This window comes from Triticum urartu, chromosome 6A (assembly GCF_056163025.1).
Source record: "Triticum urartu cultivar PI428250 chromosome 6A, HENAU_Tu73, whole genome shotgun sequence".
NCBI classification, from domain to species: Eukaryota; Viridiplantae; Streptophyta; class Magnoliopsida; order Poales; family Poaceae; genus Triticum; species Triticum urartu.
The window spans coordinates 53,253,060-53,266,536 of NC_141878.1; the positions used below are offsets into that span (position 1 = coordinate 53,253,060).

The 13,477-nt window shown below is 46.1% G+C and overlaps 1 pseudogene; it reads left to right on the top strand.

Moving 5' to 3' along the window:
* LOC125516504 (putative E3 ubiquitin-protein ligase RHC2A) overlaps positions 1 to 13,477 on the top strand; it is a 63,570-nt pseudogene that overhangs the window by 16,380 nt on the left and 33,713 nt on the right.

Here is a 13,477-nt window from a genome sequence, read left to right on the forward strand (position 1 = left end):
ATGCCAACGCTGTCAGGACCCCGATTCCAAGTCACATCGATCTAGCCAGTAACACCTCATATCACTTTGCGGCCTCACGCACGGTATCCCACGGGTGTCGCCTTACCATGGCTCGGGACCGTTTGCATCTTTTGGCTCACGTATATGATAGTGTCGCTAGCATCCCTATGACAGAGAACCCGGGCCGACATGGCTAGTTGTGAACCCAAAGCGGCACAGACCTATGGATATAGGCATACATGAATCACATCGAGCATGTCGGTCATCAGCGAGTGATTCTGGGCTGTAGCACTGGGCTAACAGGACTCCGGGGAACCCGGGCTGTAGCAGGCTAGGCAGGACTCCAGATGTCACCGCGTGACATTTCCTTGAAGGGACAGACATAGGAACGATGTGAAACACATGCCGGCCAGTCAAGTGTCTTGAGCAGTAGTGTTGGGCTAGCAGGACTCCGGTGAACCGGGCTGTAGCTTACTACTATGGCTCGAGGAACACTAGACTACATTTCCCCATAAGAAAGGCTGCCAAGGATAAACAACTAGATTGTCGGATCCCACTCATACCAAGCATTTCAATCATACACACAATATGCCCGATATGAGTACATACAACATGGCATCACAATAAAACTCTACAACTCAAGTACTTTATTTAAAGGCTCCAGAGAGCCATACATAACATGTTCATACAGATAGGGGTCACATGACCCGACACTCAAGTCATACAATCATACAAGCACAAGCGGAAGCAACTAGTTTGAGTACAGACACTAGAAAGAAAGAAGGCTTCTCGAAGCCTGTCTATCTACATAGGGCCCTCCATGGCCAGGACCACCACCTGGGTGGCTAGTCACTCGTCGACGTCAAGGTCTACGTAGAACCCATCGGAGGGGGTGGTGTTGTCGTCTGAAAATAGTAATTAAGCAAACATGAGTACAAATGTACTCAGCAAGTCTTACAACAGAACCTACTATACATGCTCATTGTCAAGAAGGTGGTGGGGTTATCGCAGCAAGCCAGCTTTGACTCTTGGCTAAGCTATCCTACGGAACTCCACTAGTAAAATAGTTTTTGCACACGAGTCCACTACTCACCAACACCATACTCCACCATGGATCCTCTCTCGTCATCCTACGGGAGGGCCATCCTCGGTACTCACACTTATCTTGAGTCTTTTAGTAGTATCCATTAACTTGTCTATGAACTATATTGGCAACCAAGTAGTCCTTTACCGCGGACGCGGCTATTCGAATAGATGATGTTAACCCTGCAGGGGTATACTTCTTCATACATGCTTTCACCTCTTACCTCCGTTTACACGACATGTACTCGGCAACCTTCAAGCGGAAGCCCAGCGAGGGTGTCGGCCACGGCCTACCTAAACACTTAAGTCTCTAGTCCAGGTTTATCGCCTATCCAGGTTCCATCCGCAGGGAGTCCGGCCGAGGTTTCCACATACGGCCCCGAACGATGTGAACAGGGTTCCCGAGACACCAAACGGGTGACTCGGTACACCGTGCCACGTTGTATCTACCACAACATAGCCCACCCCTAGGGTCAGCGCTACGCACGGCCGCCAACACATAACCTACAAACACCAAAAACTATTTGCAACTCCTGGACAGAGTACTAGGGTATTTAAGAAGCCGAGAGGGTCAATTAAGGATCCCAATGCATGGTAGTAGCTGAATCTTAAATCATACATACAGATCTCAGTTCTTAGGGACGGCCTCAATGAAACAACCCACCATGTACTCCTACATGGCCTCTCATCGATACCTTTACCAAAACATGTTCCACACGTCCCTCACATTACCGACATAATCATTTCACTCTAGCCCATCACCAAGATGAACCAGACCTGACACAACTCTAAGCATAGCAGGCATAGCAAGGTAGGAATCACATACATGGCTCAATCAACTCCTAACATGCTAGTGGGTTTCATCTAGTTACTGTGGCAATGACAGGTCATGCAGAGGATAAGGGTTCAACTACCGTAGCACACAACAGTTTGAATCGCGTTGTCTTAATGCAGTAAACAAGAGCAGAAGCGAGAACATGGGTTGTATCGGAATGATCAACGGGTTGCTTGCTTGTTGTAGAGGTAGTAGGGTACTGCCCTTCAGACGGATACTCGGGGTTATCCTCGGAGGCAGAACCTACCACGAAAGTCACACCGAACATAATCAACACATGGCAATATGCAACAATATGATGCATGCTATGACATGGCAAGATGAAAGTGTCTTGGCCTAATGCAAGCTAAAACAGAAGGGGATGAACTCATTTGAATCAAAGATTCAAATATTAGCTCATTAAACATGGCCTTATTAGTGCATTACCTTATTCTGCTTAAACAGCAAGCTTAACTTGTTTTGTCATGCATGAAACCATTACAGATGGATAAATTGAATTTTTCTGATCATTTTTCATATATAAATCTTTGCATTTGTAGCTATGGTTGATTTTCTATGATTTTTAGAAGTTTTGACTATTTTTTGGAATTTCCTATTAAAGAATAAATCCAGTAATTGAATTAATGCGTCAGCACTGCGTCACTGTGATGTAAGCGGGTCAAAGGCGCCAGCCCAGGTCAAACCTGACTGGTGGGCCCCATCAGTCAGTGTCTCAGCTAACTAACAGAGTTAGTTAGTGTTTAGTTAGCACTAAACTAGGTTAGTTAGGCCCTAGGCCCACATGTGAGTGGCACATCTAATTAACTAAGTTAATTTAACACTAATTAACCTAATGCTAATTAAGCAAGGGCTTGGGGAGGTCAAACCCCTTGTCAGCGGGTCAAACCCCCGGGTCAACTCGCCAGAGTTGACCCGCGGCTCGTCGCCGGCGACGCCAGGGACGGTGGAGGGCGTCGGAACTCGCCCTCCGGCGACCGGAAGAGCGGCGGAGGGGCTCTATGAGATGCCCAGGCTCGCGCGCATCTATTGCGGCCAGCGGCAGCAGCTGGGGTTCCCTACAGCGACGGCGGCGAGGGCAAGTGCGGCGGCCAGAGCTCGGCGAGCTCAGGCGCGAGGGTTGCGGTGCACTAGCAAGCGGCCTGAGGCGTGCTGCGGCTTCCTAGGGATGCCCAGAGCACGCCTACGTGATTGGTTTGGCTAAGCAGGGCTGCTAGCGACGGCGAGCTTCGTGGAGGCGGCTGCGGGCTCCGGCCGAGGTGGAAACCACGGCTAGAGGTCGCAAGAGACGACGGGGAGAGGGGCGGAGGAAAGATGGGCTCACAGGGAACTCGCGGAGCCGGCTAGTGAGCTCGGGGAGGACTTGAGGCCAGCGAATCGAATGACGGCATCCGGCGGCCGTAGACGGGGGAGAAGGTCACCACGTCATCTTGGGGTCGTCCGAGCTTGAGTGGGTCGACGGAGAGGTCGACGACGGCAGCATGGAGCTAATGGGCTTGTCGGAGAGGTGAGGCAGTGGCGGTGGGCGCGGTAACGGCGTGCGGCGGCGACAATGGCTCTCGGTGCGTGCGAGAGGAGAGCCATAGGAGGGAGAGGAGCACGGGGAGAGTGAGGGAGGGAGAGATCGATCCATACGGGTCTGGGGGGGTTGGCGTGGCACGACGGAAGGCTCAGGGCACCCCGGGAAAGCAGGAGGTGGCCGAGTGCGCGCGTGCCGCGGGCACACGCCCTCGTGCCTACTGGCACGAGGTTGAAGACAGGGGAGGAGTTGGGCTGGGCTGGCTACAGTGTTTGGCCGCACAGCTAGGCTGCAGGTAAGCCAGGTAAGTTCTCTCTCTCTCCTTTCTTTTTTGATTTGTTTCTTTTTCTATTTTTCTGCAACTGTTGGGCTTTATTAAAAATACCAGGGCTTTATCATAAATCATTAAATTAATCATGGCCACTACTAAGAATATATCCAACAGCAAACATTTTAGTTTATGATTATTTGAGCATTTAAAATATTTTATAGCATTTAAATGCCCAAATGCAAATACCAAAAGGATTAATCCAATGACCTTTGATGTCCTAGAAAAATGTGCACCATTTTTGTCAAAGGTTTTAACCCAAAACAAAAAGGGTGGGCTTTTTAGAAGGGCATTTCAGGTTCATTGGAAAAGTTTTAAGTAAACCCTAGTTGTTCCAGGGGGGTGCTGGGGGTTCTGTCATCCCCATTTCAAATTTAAAAGGAATTTAAACATGATGCACACTCTAATGCTTGAACTAACTAGGGTGTGACACCAGCCTTCAATCTGGAGCAAACTGCGCCATCCGACGACGGAGGGATAGACCCCGCCACGGAGGCCGCACTCTCAGTGGCACGTTGGCCAATCCCTCCCTCTATTCCCCCACATGTCCTCTTATTCTCCAGCGACGTCAGTGATACGTCTCCAACGTATCTATAATTTTTGATTGCTCCATGCTATATTATCTACTGTTTTGGACTATATTGGGCTTTATTTTCCACTTTTATATTATTTTTGGGACTAACCTATTAACCGGAGGCCCAGCCCAGAATTGCTGTTTTTTTTGCTTATTTCAGTGTTTCGAAGAAACGAAATATCAAACGGAGTCCAAACAGAATGAAACCTTTGGGAACGTGATTTTCTCACCGAACGTGATCCAGGAGACTTGGACCCTACGCCAAGGCATCAGAGAGGCGGTCACGAGGGTGGGGGGCGCCCCCTAGGGCGCACCCCCTGCCTCGTGGGCCCCTCGGAGCTCCACCAACATACTCCTTCCTCCTATATATACCTACGTACCCCCAAATGATCAGAACAGGAGCCAAAAACCTAATTCCACCGCCGCAACTTTCTGTATCCACGAGATCCCATCTTGGGGCCTGTTCCGGAGCTCCGCCGGAGAGGGCCGTCATCACGGAGGGCTTCTACATCATCATAGCCTCTCCGATGAAGTGTGAGTAGTTTACCTCAGACCTTTGGGTCCATAGTTAGTATCTAGATGGCTTCTTCTCTCTTTTTGGATCTCAATACAAAGTCCCCCCCTCTCTTGTGGAGATCTATTCGATGTAATCTTCTTTTTGCGGTGTGTTTGTTGAGACCGATGAATTGTGTGTTTATGATCAAGTCTATCTATGAATAATATTTGAATCTTCTTTGAATTATTTTATGTATGATTGGTTATCTTTGCAAGTCTCTCCGAATTATCCGTTTGGTCTGGCCAACTAGATTGGTAGTTCTTGCCATGGGAGAAGTCCTTAGCTTTGGGTTTGATCTTGCGGTGTCCTTTCCCAGTGACAGAAGGGGCAGCAAGGCACGTATTGCATCGTTGCCATGGAGGATAATAATATGGGGTTTATTTCATATTGCATGAATTTATCTCTCTACATCATGTCATCTTGCTTAAAGCGTTACTCTGTTTTTAACTTAATACTCTAGATGCATGCTGGATAGCGGTCGATGAGTGGAGTAATAGTAGTAGATGCAGAATCGTTTCGATCTACTTGTCACGGACGTGATGCCTATATACATGATCATGCCTAGATATTCTCATAACTATGCTCAATTCTGTCAATTGCTCAACAGTAATTTGTTCACCACCATAGAATACTTATGCTCTCGAGAGAAGCCACTAGTGAAACCTATGGCCCCCGGGTCTATTCTCATCATATTAATCTCCATCACTTTAATCTTCTTTTGCTTTTTACTTTGCCTTTACTTTTTTACTTTGCATCTTTATACCAAAAATACCAAAAATATTATATCTATCGTAAGTGGCCGTGAAGGGATTGACAACCCCTAATCGCGTTGGTTGCGAGTAGCTATCTTTTTGTGTAGGTACGAGGGACTTGAGCGTGGCCTCCTACTGGATTGATACCTTGGTTCTCAAAAACTGAGGGAAATACTTACGCTGCTCTGCTGCATCATCCCTTCCTCTTCGGGGAAAACCAACGCAAGCTCAAGAGGTAGCAAGAAGGATTTTTGGCGCCGTTGCCGGGGAGGTTCGCGCAAGTCAAGATTTGACTCCCAACAACGAGCCATTTCTGGCGCCGTTGCCGGGGAGTCTATGCAAAAAGTCAACATACCAAGTATCCATCACAATCCCTATCTCTCGCATTACATTATTTGCCATTTGCCTCTCGTTTTCCTCTCCCCCACTTCGCTCTTGCCGTTTTATTCGCCCTCTCTCTCTATCCTCCCTCTCCTTTCCGCTTGCTTTTTCGTTTGCTTATCGTCATGACTAGTCTCATATCTTCTCCGTTGTCTCCCGAGAGTGAAGTTCTAAATTTTAAACAAAGGGAGGGAGGAAATCTAAAAGATGCTTGGTATAGAATTTGCAATGCTCAAAATAGATCTACCAGGAAGCAATCTACCTTACTTCTTCTCCGCAATTTTTATGTAGGTGTTAATCCTTGGTATAGATATATCCTCGATACCATTAGCGGAGGGAACTTCTTGGGTAGCCATACTTTTGATTCTTATAAAGCTATGTTAGATTTATTCGGCTCACCACCTCTTTTGGTTAATGGAACCATGTTAACTTTGGAGCATTTTATGCAAAGACTTGAAATTATTGAAAATAAAGTTGCTACTATTGAATTAATTGAAAATCTAGATAAAAAGATGCACAATCAAATTACTCGATATGGATCTAAGGTAGGAATGACTTTGAAAAATATATAAGGAAAAGGAACCCATAGTTAATGAGAAGATGAACTTAGATTCTACTAGAATTGATAAACTTTGGGGTATCATTACAAACTTGGGAACCACTTTTTCTTCCGTAAAGAATACTCCAAATCCTCCTACTAAAATTGCCAAGCTTATGTATGTTCCTAAAAATAAGGGTGAATCATCTAAGGAAACTGCGGATCTTAAATCTATAAGTATTCATCCCAATATTTTTGATATCATTAAGGAACCAATTGCTACAAATGAGTTTTTCGTTCTTGTGCCTAAAAGTTTAATAATCACTAGAAAGAAAGAAATTCCTAAGGAAAATAGATGCCTCATCAAAGAATTGCCTACCAAAGATGGCAATACCTAGATCTTGTTGGAAATATGCCCTAGAGGCAATAATAAAATGGTTATTATTATATATTCTTGGTCATGATAATTGTCTATTGTTCATGCTATAATTGTGTTATCCGGAAATCGTAATACATGTGTGAATACATAGACCACAACACGTCCCTAGTGAGCCTCTAGTTGACTAGCTCGTTGATCAAAAGATAGTCATGGTTTCCTAACTATGGACATTGGATGTCATTGATAACGAGATCACATCATTAGGAGAATGATGTGATGGACAAGACCCAATCCTAAGCATAGCTCAAAGATCGTGTAGTTCGTTTGCTATAGCTTTTCTGAATGTCAAGTATCATTTCCTTAGACCATGAGATTGTGCAACTCCCGGATACTGTATGAGTGCTTTGGGTGTGCCAAACGTCACAACGTAACTGGGTGACTATAAAGGTATACTACGGGTATCTCCGAAAGTGTTTGTTGGGTTGGCACGAATCGACACTGGGATTTGTCACTCCGTATGACAGAGAGGTATCTCTGGGCCCACTCGGTAATGCATCATCATAATGAGCTCAATGTGACCAAGTGGTTGATCACCGGATCATGCATTATGGTACGAGTAATGTGACTTGCCGGCAACGAGATTGAACGAGGTATTGGGATACCGATGATCGAATCTCGGGCAAGTAACGTACCGATTGACAAAGGGAATTGTATACGAGATTGATTGAATCCTCGACATCGTGGTTCATCTGATGAGATCATCGAGGAGCATGTGGGAGCCAACATGGGTATCCAGATCCCGCTGTTTGTTATTGACCGGAGAGTCGTCTCGGTCATGTCTGCGTGTCTCCCGAAGCCGTAGGGTCTACACACTTAAGGTTCGGTGACGCTAGGGTTGTTGAGATATTAGTATACGGTAACCCGAAAGTTGTTTGGAGTCCCGGATGAGATCCCGGACGTCACGAGGAGTTACGGAATGGTCCGGAGGTGAAGATTTATATATAGGAAGTCAAGTTTCGGCCATCGGGAAAGTTTCGGGGGTAATCGGTATTGTACCGGGACCACCGGAAGGGTCCCCGGGGTCCACCGGGTGGCGCCACCTATCCCGGAGGGCCCCATGGGCTGAAGTGGGAGGGGAACCAGCCCCTAGTGGGCTGGTGCGCCCCCCATGGGCCTCCCCCCGCGCCTAGGGTTGGAAACCCTAGGGGTGGGGGGCGCCCCACTTGGCTTGGGGGGCACTCCACCCCCTTGGCCGCCGCCCCCTTGGAGATTGCATCTCCTAGGGCCGGCGCCCCCTAGGGGTCTTATATATAGTGGGGGGGGGGAGGGCAGCCGAACCCCATCCCCTGGCGCCTCCCTCTCCCTCCCATGACACTTCTCCCTCTCGCTAAGCTTGGCGAAGCCCTGCCGAGATCACCGTTGCTTCCACCACCATGCCGTCGTGCTGCTGGATCTCCATCAACCTCTCCTTCCCCCTTGCTGGATCAAGTTGGAGGATACGTCTTCCCAACTGTACGTGTGTTGAACGTGGAGGTGCCGTCCATTCGGCGCTAGGTCATCGGTGATTTGGATCACGACGAGTACGACTCCATCAACCCCGTTCTCTTGAACGCTTCCACTCACGATCTACAAGGGTATGTAGATGCACTCCCCTCTCCCTCGTTGCTAGATGACTCCATAGATTGATCTTGGTGATGAGTAGAAAATTTTAAAATTCTGCTACGTTCCCCAATAGTGGCATCATGAGCTAGGTCTATGCGTAGTTTCTATGCACGAGTAGAACACAAAGCTGTTGTGGGCGTCGATATTGTCAATTTACTTGCCGTTACTGGTCTTATCTTGATTCGGCGGCATAGTGGGATGAAGCGGCCAGGACCGACCTTACACGTACGCTTACGTGAGACTGGTTCCACCGATTGACATGCACTAGTTGCATAAGGTGGCTGGCGGGTGTTTGTCTCTCCCACTTTAGTCGGATCGGATTCGATGAATAGGGTCCTTATGAAGGGTAAATAGAAATTGGCATATCACGTTGTGGTTTTGGCGTAGGTAAGAAACGTTCTTGCTAGAAACCTATAGCAGCCACGTAAAAACTTGCAACAACAATTAGAGGACGTCTAACTTGTTTTTGCAGCATGTGCCGTGTGATGTGATATGGCCAAAAGGATGTGATGAATGATATATGTGATGTATGAGATTGATCATGTTCTTGTAATAGGAATCATGACTTGCATGTCGATGAGTATGACAATCGGCAGGAGCCATAGGAGTTGTCTTAATTTATTTATGACCTGCGTGTCAACATAAACATCATGTAATTACTTTACTTTATTGCTAAAGCGTTAGCCATAGTAGTAGAAGTAATAGATGACGAGACAACTTCAAGAAGACACGATGATGGAGATCATAACGATGAAGATCATGGTGTCATGCCGGTGACAACGATGATCATGGAGCCCCGAAGATGGAGATCAAAAGGAGCAAATGATATTGGCCATATCATGTCACTATTTGATTGCATGTGATGTTTATCATGTTTTACATCTTATTTGCTTAGAACGACGGTAGCTTAACTAAGATGATCCCTCGTAATAATTTCAAGAAAGTGTTCCCCCTAACTGTGCACCGTTGCGAAGGTTCGTTGTTTCGAAGCACCACGTGATGATCGGGTGTGATAGATTCTAACGTTCGAATACAACGGGTGTAAGCCAGATTTACACACGCAATACACTTGGGTCGACTTGACGAGCCTAGCATGTACAGACATAGCCTCGGAACATGGAAGACCGAAAGGTCGAGCATGAGTCGTATAGAAGATACGATCAACATGAAGATGTTCACCAATGTTGACTAGTCCGTCTCACGTGATGATCGGACACGACCTAGTTGACCCAGATCATGTTTCACTTAGATGACTAGAGGGATGTCTATCTGAGTGGGAGTTCATTGAATAATTTGATTAGATGAACTTAATTATCATGAACTTAGTCTAAAATCTTTACATTATGTCTTGTAGATCAAATGGCCCACGCTAATGTTGCCCTCAACTTCAACGCGTTCCTAGAGAAAACCAAGCTGAAAGATGATGGCTGCAACTATATGGACTGGGTCCGGAACTTGAGGATCATCCTCATAGCTGCCAATAAAGGCTATGTCCTAGAAGCACTGCTAGGTGACGCACCTATCCCAGAGAACCAAGACGTTATGAACGCTTGGCAGTCACGTGCTGATGATTACTCCCTCGTTCAGTGCGGCATGCTTTACAGCTTAGAACCGGGGCTCCAAAAGCGTTTTGAGAGACACGGAGCATATGAGATGTTCGAAGAGCTGAAAATGGTTTTCCAAGCTCATGCCCGGGTTGAGAGATATGAAGTCTCCAACAAGTTCTTCAGTTGTAAGATGGAGGAAAATAGTTCTGTCAGTGAGCACATAGTCAAAATGTCTGGGTTGCATAACCGCTCGACTCAGCTGGGAGTTAATCTCCCAGATGACACGGTCATTGACAGAATCCTTCAGTCGCTTCCACCGAGCTACAAGAGCTTTGTGATGACTTCAATATGCAGGGGATGGAAAAGACCATTCCTGAGGTATATTCAATGCTGAAATCAGCAGAGGTGGAAATCAAAAAGGAACATCAAGTGTTGATGGTGAATAAAACCACTAAGTTCAAGAAAGGCAAGGGTAAAAAGAACTTCAAGAAGGACGGCAAGGGAGTTGCCGCGCCCGGTAAGCAAGCTGCCGGGAAGAAGTCAAAGAATGGACCCAAGCCTGAGACTGAGTGTTTTTATTGCAAGGGAAGTGGTCACTGGAAGCGGAACTGCCCCAAATACTTAGCGGACAAGAAGGCCGACAACACTAAAGGTATATGTGATATACATGTAATTGATGTGTACCTTACCAGTACTCGTAGTAGCTCCTGGGTATTTGATACCGGTGCGGTTTCTCACATTTGTAACTCAAAGTAGGAGATGCGGAATAAGCGGAGACTGGCGAAGGACGAGGTGACGATGCGCGTCGGGAATGGTTCCAAGGTTGATGTGATCGCTGTCGGCACGCTGCCTCTACATTTACCTACGGGATTAGTTTTGAACCTCAATAATTGTTATTTAGTGCTAGCTTTGAGCATGAACATTGTATCAGGATCTCGTTTAATTCGAGATGGCTACTCATTTAAATCCGAGAATAATGGTTATTCTATTTATATGAGAGATATGTTTTATGGTCATGCTCCGCTGGTGAATGGTTTATTATTAATGAATCTTGAGCGTAATGTTACACATATTCATAGTGTGAATACCAAAAAATGTAAGGTTGATAATGATAGTCCCACATACTTGTGGCACTACCTCCTTGGTCACATAGGTGTCAAACGCATGAAGAAACTCCATGCAGATGGACTTTTGGAGTCTCTTGATTACGAATCATTTGACACGTGCGAACCATGCCTCATGGGTAAAATGACCAAGACTCCGTTCTCAGGAACAATGGAGCGAGCAACCAACTTATTGGAAATCATACATACTGATGTGTGCGGTCCAATGAGCGTTGAGGCTCGCAGTGGGTATCGTTATGTTCTCACCCTCACTGATGACTTGAGTAGATATGGGTATGTCTACTTAATGAAACACAAGTCTGAGACCTTTGAAAAGTTCAAGGAATTTCAGAGTAAGGGTGAGAATCAACGTGACAGAAAAATCAAGTTCTTGCGATCAGATCGTGGGGGAGAATATTTGAGTCACGAATTTGGCACGCACTTAAGGAAATGTGGAATGGTTTCGCAACTCACGCCGCCTGGAACACCTCAGTGTAATGGTGTGTCCGTACGTCGTAATCGCACTCTATTGGATATGGTGCGATCTATGATGTCTCTTACCGATCTACCGTTGTCATTTTGGGCTATGCTTTAGAGACTGCCGCATTCACTTTAAATAGGGCTCCATCGAAATCCGTTGAGACGACACCGTATGAATTGTGGTTTGGGAAGAAACCTAACGTGTCGTTTCTAAAAGTTTGGGGATGCGATGCTTATGTCAAGAAACTTCAACCTGAAAAGCTCGAACCCAAATCGGAAAAATGCGTCTTCATAGGATACCCTAAAGAAACTATTGGGTATACCTTCTACCTCAGATCCGAAGGCAAGATCTTTGTTGCCAAGAATGGATCCTTTCTAGAGAAAGAGTTTCTCTCGAAAGAAGTGGGAGGAAAGTAGAACTTGATGAAGTATTACCTCTTGAACCGGTAAGTGGCGCGACTCAGGAAAATGTTCCTGAGGTGCCTGCACCGACCAGAGAGGAAGTTAATGATGATGATCATGAAACTTTAGATCAAGTTGCTACTGAACTTCGTAGGTCCACCAGGACACGTTCCGCACCAGAGTGGTACGGCAACCCTGTCTTGGAAATCATGTTGTTAGACAACGGTGAACCTTCAAACTATGAGGAATCGATGGCGGGCCCAGATTCCAACAAATGGCTGGAAGCCATGAAATCCGAGATAGGATCCATGTATGAAAACAAAGTATGGACTTTGACTGACTTGCCCGATGATCGGCGAGCTATAGAACATAAGTGGATCATTAAGAAGAAGACAGACGCGGATGGTAATGTAACCATCTATAAAGCTCGGCTTGTCGCTAAGGGTTATCGACAAGTTCAAGGGGTTGACTACGATGAGACTTTCTCACCCGTAGCGAAGCTGAAGTCCGTCCGAATCATGTTAGCAATTGCCGAATTCTATGATTATTAGATATGGCAAATGGACGTCAAAATGGCATTCCTTAATGGTTTCCTTAAGGAAGAATTGTATATGATGCAGCTGGAAGGTTTTGTCGATCCAAAGAATGCTGACAAGGTGTGCAAGCTTCAACGCTCGATCTATGGGCTGGTGCAAGCATCTCAGAGTTGGAACATTCGTTTTGATGAGATGATCAAAGCGTTTGGGTTTACGCAGACTTATGGAGAAGCCTGCATTTACAAGAAAGTGAGTGGGAGCTCTATAGCATTTCTCATATTGTATGTGGATGACATACTGTTGATGGGAAATGATATAGAATTCTTGGAAAGCATAAAGGCCTACTTGAACAAGTGTTTTTCAATGAAGGATCTTGGAGAAGCTGCTTACATATTAGGCATCAAGATCTATAGAGATAGATCGAGACGCCTCATTGGTCTTTCACAAAGTACGTACCTTGACAAGATATTGAAGAAGTTCAATATGGATCAGTCAAAGAAGGGGTTCTTGCCTGTATTGCAAGGTATGAGATTGAGCACGGCTCAATGCCCGACCACGGTAGAAGATAGAGAAAAGATGAGTGTCGTCCCCTATGCCTCGGCCATAGGGTCTATCATGTATGCTATGCTGTGTACCAGACCTGATGTAAACCTTGCCGTAAGTTTGGTAGGAAGGTACCAAAGTAATCCCGGCATGGAACACTGGACAGCGGTCAAGAATATCCTGAAGTACCTGAAGAGGACTAAGGATATGTTTCTCATTTATGGAGGCGACGAAGAGCTCATCGTAAAGGGTTACGTCGATG